This window comes from Cupressus sempervirens, chromosome 8, assembly GCF_028749045.1.
Source record: "Cupressus sempervirens isolate cs-2001-9-10 chromosome 8, ASM2874904v1, whole genome shotgun sequence".
NCBI lineage: Eukaryota > Viridiplantae > Streptophyta > Pinopsida > Cupressales > Cupressaceae > Cupressus > Cupressus sempervirens.
This window is the reverse complement of record NC_143125.1, coordinates 692,454,293-692,463,259: the sequence shown is the minus strand read 5'-3', so window position 1 is coordinate 692,463,259 and position 8,967 is coordinate 692,454,293.

Here is an 8,967-nt window from a genome sequence, read left to right as displayed (position 1 = left end):
GGCTATAAGGAAGCACAATCCATGTGCTCTCTTCTCATGCAATCTGAGCCCTCCATGAGCTTTTTCCCATCCTTGCATCTTAGCCCTCAATCCCGCAAGCCTCTTGCCTATAAATTGGATCCTTCCCCTTTGCAAAATAACACAATCCATGAAGTAAAGTCATAATGTCATTTTAAGAAGCCATTTTACATCAAAACCATACACTCACACCCAAATTTCAACTCCATTTGAAGCCCTTTTTGAAGCATAAGCTTGAGCATACATCCTATCTATTTAGACAAAGCCACTCAACAAGAGAGCTTCTTATTGAGAGAGCCCATTAATGGATCATATTCTCAATTGAGAGCTCATCTTAGTCTATCTTGAAGTTTATAAATTTTGTTTAGTTTGTAGAAGCTTTATTTAAATTTGGTTTCTATTAGCATACTAACATTTCTCATATACATTTTGGCACGCCCGATGGGACCCCACATGGGTCATCTTCATTAGCTTTTTTAGTCAAGTTTTGTATGTCATTTGCTGATTTTGGCTAATTTTGCTTATTTTTGTGATTTGTAGGATTGTATAAATTGGTTTTGTAGGTCCACATGAGCATGAAGAAGACAAAGGAACTCATAGTCTATCTCATAGTATTTGCAGATTTTTTAAGCTTATAGGTGGACAAAGCACTTGGAATTCTTTTTCCTCTTCTTGTCTATATTCTTCTTATTCCATCTACTTCTTCTTCTTCTTCTTGTGGGAGATCGTGGCCATTTTTTTTTTTAAGGAAGCAAAATCATACACACTTCTTTTTAGTGCTTAAAATGAACCCCCAAATCATACTTAAATCCATTAAAAAATTAAAAAATTGCAAAAAAGAAAAAATATTTTAACAAGTGAAACTAAACCAATCCAATCATTTGCATCCTTGCAACATCAAGGTTTTAGATGCATTCATGCAAAGTTAGGAAAACTTCATTTATGGGAATTTAAAAAGAACTTCAAGTTTCCATTTCAAAAGGTTCAAAATCAACACTAAGTGCACACTAAAATGTAAATCAAACTCAAAGCATCAATCAAGGATAAAATTAACCTCATTTGCAAATATTTTAAAGTTCTTTTTAAAATCTCATGAAAACTAAGAGTCCTAAATGGTTGCCAAAAATTGTCCTAAAAGCTTTGTTATTTGTTCCAAACAAATGTCTTGTTGCAAAATCTTGAATGTTTCTTAGGTTTTTCATGCATCAAAACAATCTAGGAATATCATTTTTGGGCTTAAAATATGCAAACTAGAACACAAAATCTTGAAAGAAAACCAAAGTCCAAAGAGTCATTTTCACTTTTGAGTCCAAAACAATCTTGAATGATCTAAGGTTTAAACAAAGCACTTCAAAGTTCCTAAAACAACACACAAAATCTCAATGTTGAATGCTCAAAGAAAAAAACTTGAATGTTTAATCACTTGTCTTTGAATGCATGTTGCTAAAATCACTCTTGAGTGCCATGGATTAAAATCAAGTTTGTTTTTTGTATGAATGCATGATTAAAACAACAAATCCAATCTTGAATGCCAAGGATCAATTAACCATTGCAATATCAAACACTTCATTTGGAGCTTCTAAAATTGAACAAAACAAATTTCTTTTCCACATGCAATTTAGGTAAAGTTTGATTTTTGGACATTTAAGAAACTTTGTTAAGTTAAATACAAATTTGCAAAAATCAATTTGAGTAGTTCCTTGGACTCACCTCTTTTCTAATCACCCATCAATTCAACCATTGGTTGCAATCTCAGCGCTATTTATGGGGATGGGTCTACTTGAAAAAGGTGTTAAATGTTCCACAATCTAACTCACTCACTTGGTCTTTGAACGTTTGCTTTAACTTTATCAAAAAATTTAAATGACCAAAACTCTAGATTAAATCGATCACATTTCAAATTTGGGCACTAAAATTGAACAACTATTGACATGGAGGGCCTCTGGGCGCGCGCTTGACAAATTGAGTCTCACACATCTTTGCTTTGGGCTTAAAACAAAATCACACCAACTCTTGAATGCTTTAAAGGAAATTAATCAATACTTGATGTGGAGGGCCTCTAGGCGAGCGAGTCTACTTTTGTTGACCCTAACTCTTCTTCTTGTTTGCATTCTTCAATCGATTTACTTTTTTTGGCACTTCAAGTTGGAATTGAACATTGTCTCTTAAACATGAGTGATTATGCCTTACCAACTAGGCATGATTTCTATGATTAGACACCCTTGTTTCTCTAGATCTTCTTGGATAAGCTTCACTTTAGAGTCATCTTTGTAGAAAAGCCAGCCATCTTAGGTTATCCCCTTAAGCATTATTAGCTCATCCATCTCATTTAGAATCAAACCATCTAGCCAGCAATCCAAAATCTTCACATCCAAGCTTTCAAAAATTGTTGTCACCTTGCTAAAAGTTTGCCATTCTTAAAAATCTTTCAAAACCACCAATCTCACCAAGGTTATCCCTTTGACAAATCTTTGTCTAGGGTAATCTAGCTTTGCCACTTATTATCCCTCATCACCTTGAGCTAAAGGTTGGGATCTACAAGTGGTCAATCTCATGTTCTTCCTAAAGGATCATCAGTCTATCCTTAAGTTGACACAATCACCACCAAGTTTGCACATAGGAAAGCAGACCTTTTGTGCTTTGGCAACATATCTTTGAAGTTAGAATCCCCAACCCAATCCTCCTTAGGTTTTTTCATATAGCTTTGCCTCAACCTACGAAATCATTTGCATAGAAAAGCCTTCCTCCCTTTTGCATCCACCAGCATTTGTTGCATCTCATCCCTAGGAGCATTTTTCATGCCACCCGTCACTCGCTTAGCCAAGAAGAAAGAAACAAAGGAGCCCTATAATTTGGATCAAACAGCCTCACCCCCCTTGAGCACTCAGCCATCCTTTAGCCTAGAGAAAGCTATGTCATCATCTACTGACATTGAAGCTTTCATGAACCAACCAGGAAATGCACTATTGGTAAACGTCATTATAGACAAGAACAAAGAGACAATCATGGCTAATTTTCAAAGGGATAATGTAGGAACCTTTGACTTTAGAAGACCCACTCCATTATCAGATCCATCTCACCTATTGTTTGGGTAGCTACCACCACCCATAGGCTCTTATGATCCAAATTATCCTTAATATATGCCAAAAGAAGAGCCTCTAGCCAATCCATATGATCCAATAGACCCAAACATACCATCATCCACCCAAGTTGAAATCTCCATGCCGCAAGCCAACCCATCCACCACCACTCCATCCTTGGTTCATACCTCTCCGCTCCAAACCCCCTTTACCCAAAACACCTCACCGTTCACCCCCTTCACTATTGTTGTTGCTGCTCCCCAACCCAGCCTTCCAAATCCACCCATCTCTCGAATCAATGCTAGCATCTTTGGCCAACCTCAATAATATACAATAGGTATGCCACCCATGGGGCCAAGTGATCAACCTTTCATCACCCCCAGCTTGTTCACCACAACCCAAAGCACAATCTCATCATTTCCATTAGGTCTTGGAAGGTCAGTGCCATCAGCCACAAATCCACAAGCTACTACCCTCACTCTACAAAGCAATCAAACCCCACAAGCTACTACCAATGTTTTTCCTATCTCTCAAGTGACCCAAGCTCCCACCACAACTCTACCAAGCTTCCAAATCTAGCCACCAAGCTATCAAACCCCATCAATGCCATTTCCTAGCTTTCAATTCCCACCACCTCCACCACCAACTAATCCATTACCTCCTATTACCAACTACTTTTCAATGCCACTTCTAGGAGGTAACCCACCAATCCAGCCAACCACCAATTATTTGTAGGTACCATCCCAAATGGGGGTGCATCCCACATACCTTGGTCAAACCCCACAAGCCCCCCGATCCTTTCCCCAAGCTTCACAACCATCTTATACCTTACCTCCATAAAGCCATTCATTTATCCCATAGCCAGCTTATGTTCCTCAATCCCAACCTCAAATCCCATATCAACAGCAAGCCTCGCAGCACATGCAGCAATATGCACCACATCCCCCTCAACAACCCGTCATCCACCATATAGCTACCCAAATAATGTACAATCCCTATCAGCCAATCCCTCATAGCCATCCATATTTAGGGGCCCTATCTAGCGCATACCTACCTCAAGGCACTCCTACATTGGGGGCACCCCAGCCATCACCTATCAATTCAGAATGGGAGCAAATGAAGACAGCTCTGAAATCCATCCAAGAAGGGAAAGATCTGAAGACATTCAAGTTTGAGAATGTGTGTCCTTACCCATTTGACAGAGCCATTACCATGACACCATTTCCCAAACACTTTGAGGTACCCAAATTTGACAAATTCAGAGGAAAAGGAGACCCTGTCACACATATCAAAGAATTTTACATGCACTGCTAGGACGTGGCATACAATGATGTCTTCCTCTTGCACCTTTTTCCCAAAAGCTTGGCTGGACCAGCTCTTGAATGGTTTTACAGAATCCCCTATGGCACAATTAAAAACTTTGCTGAATTATCTGAGGCATTCGTAGCCCAATATGCCAATCTTGTTGAAACAGAGCTATCAATAGTTGACCTTGTCCACACTAAGCAAAAAGGTGGAGAAAGCCTTGCTGAATACCTGCAAAGATGGCAAACTCTTACCACCCGCATATCCTGCACCTTGCTAGAGCACCATGTGGTGAAAATGTTTATTGATAATGCCCATCCCAGCTTGGCTCACCACATGACCATGAACTATTTGCAGACCTATAAAGATATCAAAGAGAAAGGAATGATCCTTGAGCAAGGACTCATTAAAGATGGTGTGGTCAAGATTTACAAAGAGGTCAACCAAAATCAATCACATTCCAATGACAAGTCTAGATATTGGAACAAAAGCAAGCACGTTGCAATAGATGGCGTCACTGACACCAGACATGTGAATATTGTTGGTCCTTCTCATAGCCAGTCTGACCCACCATATCAACCAAACAATCAACAAGCTATCAACTACCAACAACAGAATAACCAAAGCTATCAAAACCACAATCCAAGACCCAACTTCCAAGGGTCTAGCAATCAAGCTAATGCCATCAATTTAGCTGCAGGACAAAAGCCCAGATTCCAACCTACACCTAGAAACTATACACCCCTTGGTGAGCCATTGGATGTCATTTTTGAGAAATTACTCAAGGAAAACCTCATCAAATTTCCTCCTACCCAGCAAGTTGACCCAAGCCAATCCAAAGCTGCATGGTACAAAGACAATGAGTACTGCAAATTTCATAGGGTAAAAGGTCACACTACCCTCAGATGCATGAAACTGAAAGACTATGTGCAGGACCTCATTGATCGGGAAGAAATCACTGTTGGTGCCCAAACCTCTCCCAATGCAGGACTACAGATTTATCAAAATGATTTTCCTCCACACAACAACCAAAATCTTGGAAAAGCACCTATCCAAACCAACAACAATAACACCAACAACCGTCAGCCAAGCCAACAGCATGGGAAGAACAATGACCACACTTCATCCTATATAGACTATGGTAGCCTTATAGGTTGTATATCCAAGAAAGAGCCTTCTATCAATCTTATCAATATCCAAGGACTAAACAATGAGTGTATAATATCTTGTGATTTAACATTGCAGGCCCACCAGTTTCACCACCACCATTAGCTTCGTCAAAAAGCTAGTATAATATCTTGGAACACCTTGAGAACATGCCAGCCCAAATCTCCATTTTAGACCTTCTTCACACTAGTCCCATGTACAAGAACATCCTTGACAGTGCTGTCATATAATCCTATGTCCCTTCTGATATCAATGCTACTAATTTTTGTAATCTTGTTGGACCCCTTTAATCCTCATGTGCCCTATCTTTCAAACCCACCGACATACCCGTGGTCGAGCCAGATCACACCCTTCCACTTCGCATAGCCATCATGGTATCCAATTTTGTTGTGAAAAGAGTAATGATAGATAATGGATCCGCCTTGAAAATTTGCACCCTAAAATTCATAAAACAAGCTGGGTATACTGAGGCAGATATCATCAGTGAGGTTATCACCATCAAAGCTTATGACAACTTGGAAAGAACCACAGAAGGAACTATTTTGCTGCCAATCAAGGTTGGGCCCGTCATCCAAGAGACACTTTGCCATGTTATTGATCTAAACCTACCATTCAACATCCTCCTCGGTCACCCATGGATTCATGCCATGAAAGCCGTTCCATCCACTTACCATCAGTGCATCAAATTTCTGCATCAAGGCACTGAGGTAACCATCCATGCTGATCCAGAACCCTTTGCTTACTGTAATGCGGTTAAAGCCTCATATACAAACCATTGCCCTAGAATTGATATCGGCACAGCCATCGCTAGCTCATCCCACACTTGTAATGACCCAGAAACCATCCTTGCCTCCACCCTATCTACCATGAAGATCAATAACAAAGGCTATGGAGAGTATAGTCTATCAGATGCCTTTTATGTCGGGGCATTCCCACTTGATCCACATGCTGATGGAAGATCAACATATCACAAAGTTAAGGAGATTCCACCTCCTTGATACAAACAGTTTGGCCCAACAACCTTTGTATCCTCGAAAATCCCTCTTCATGAGGATCTCACTCTGGATATCAACAATTGGTTACATAAGGATGCACCTCAAAGAAATCAAGCATGCCTTGATCAATTCAGCCAAAATTATCCCCAAGAACATAAGCTCATCACTGACAAATGGAACTATCAAGGTGGTGGTCTAGCACCAGAAGAAAGAGGCATGCAGTACCCCATCAACGCACACAAGTGGGAATCGAAGTCAGGTCTTGGCTTTGGCATACCCACAACTAGAGGCACCAATGAGAACGGTCACACTTTTTCAAACATTCACCGCGACCTTGTCAAAATTGAAGACATTCCTAAGGAAGTTGAAAAGAGAACCTACGATGATATCCTAGACCAAATCTCCCTCAGAGACTCTATTCTCCAAGAACTATCCATCCACCTCATTGACCTACCACTCACCCATCCACAACTCATAGATTGGGATCAACCAAGTGTCATCCACATTGATGAGTTCACATAAGAGGAAGCACTTCTGAGATTCATGAGAGCTGAAACACCTCACAAGAAAACAAAGCCAGATTCTGCCTATATCTACAAGCTAGATCCCACGGAGTATTTTGGAGAAAATCCCCAACCTAGTTCCGATACACCCAAAATTGGAACTAAGGTGAATCTGAGACTAGCTAAGGCAGTGAAGAGAACCCCTCAGCAAGAGCATCCAGAGCCACAAGCAGAACATGAGGATTTAGCATTACCTCCTCAAGATAATTGACTAGAGATATCTTCTATTCTAATTGAGGATACTAGGGAATTCAACATTGGTTCTTCAGAGATCCCTAGGCTTGTTCACATTGTTGCATCCCTATCACAAGACCAAGCTGATCTCCTCTTTGAGGTCTTAAGAGAGAACATTGGCCAATTTGCATCTTCATATCAGGACATGCCAGGACTTTACCCAAAGCTTTTAGTTCATCATCTTGCAGTTGATCCAAAGATCAAGCCCATCAGAAAAAAGGTTAGAAAAATGCACCCCAAGGTGGCATTATTGGTCAAAGATAAATTAGAAAGAATGTTAGTTGCTAAGGTTATCCGACCTATCGACTACTCAGAGTGGATCTCCAACATGGTCCCTATCACTAAACCTTCTGGTGACATCAGAATCTGCACTAATTTTAGAGATCTTAACAAAGCTTGTCCAAAAGATGATTTTCCCTTGCCCAACATAGATATGATTTTAGATCTTACAACTGGACATGAAATTTTGTCCCTCATGGATGGATTTTCTGGGTATAATCAAATCAAGATTGCAGAAGAGGATCAGCATAAGACAACATTCACTACCCCTTGGGGAACCTTTTGCTACAACATGATGCCTTTTGGCCTAAAGAATGATGGGGCTACCTATCAAAGAGCTATGAGAGCCATTTTTCATGATCTCATCCATAGCATTTTGGAGGATTATGTGGATGATATCTTAGTCAAGTATCATACCTTCATGGATCATCTTGCTGACCTGGAGAAAGTCTTTGATAGGTTAGCCAAATATCATCTCATGCTAAATCCCAAAAAATGTGTCTTTGGGGTCACATCTGGCAAGTTTCTAGGCTTTATAGTTTCTAAATGAGGTATAGAGATCGACCCCAAGAAGGTCAAGGCTATCTTAGATATGCCTCCTCCCCAGACACTGCGACAACTTCATCCTCTTCAGGGAAAGCTTCAATCTGTTCGGGGCTTCATCTCCTAGCTTGCAGATAAGTGTACACCATTTTCACATTTACTAAAGAAGGATGAGAACTTCAAGTGGGATCCTTTATGTCAGCACAACTTTGACCATCTCAAGTAGTATCTCATCAAACCCCCTATCTTGGGTCCACTAGTTCCTGGTCATCCCCTAATTTTGTACATATCAGCAACACCTACTGCTCTAGGGGCACTTCTAGCACAACTCAATGACTACAGCAGAGAAAGAGCCATATACTACATCAGTAGAACCCTAGTTGGTTATGAACTCAATTACACTCCTATGGAAAAAGCTTGTTTGGCAGTTGTTTTCTCAACTCAAAAGCTTCACCATTACATGCTAAGTCATACCATCCAACTAGTCTCCAAGATTGACCCTCTCAAGTGTATCCTCTCCAGAACAGCACTTACAGGCCGTTTGGCCAAATGGGTTATGCTCCTTAGTGAATTTGACATCCAGTATGTGGACAGAAAGGCAATCAAAGGGCAAGATATAGCAGATCAGCTAGCTGATGCACCTCTAATAGATGCTTATCCATTGATCACAAAATTTCCAGATGAGCATATCTGTCTAATTGAAGAACAACCCCCATGGAAACTTTATTTTGATGGCTCATACACATCTCATGGATCAGGGGTAGGAATATTGTTGGTCACACC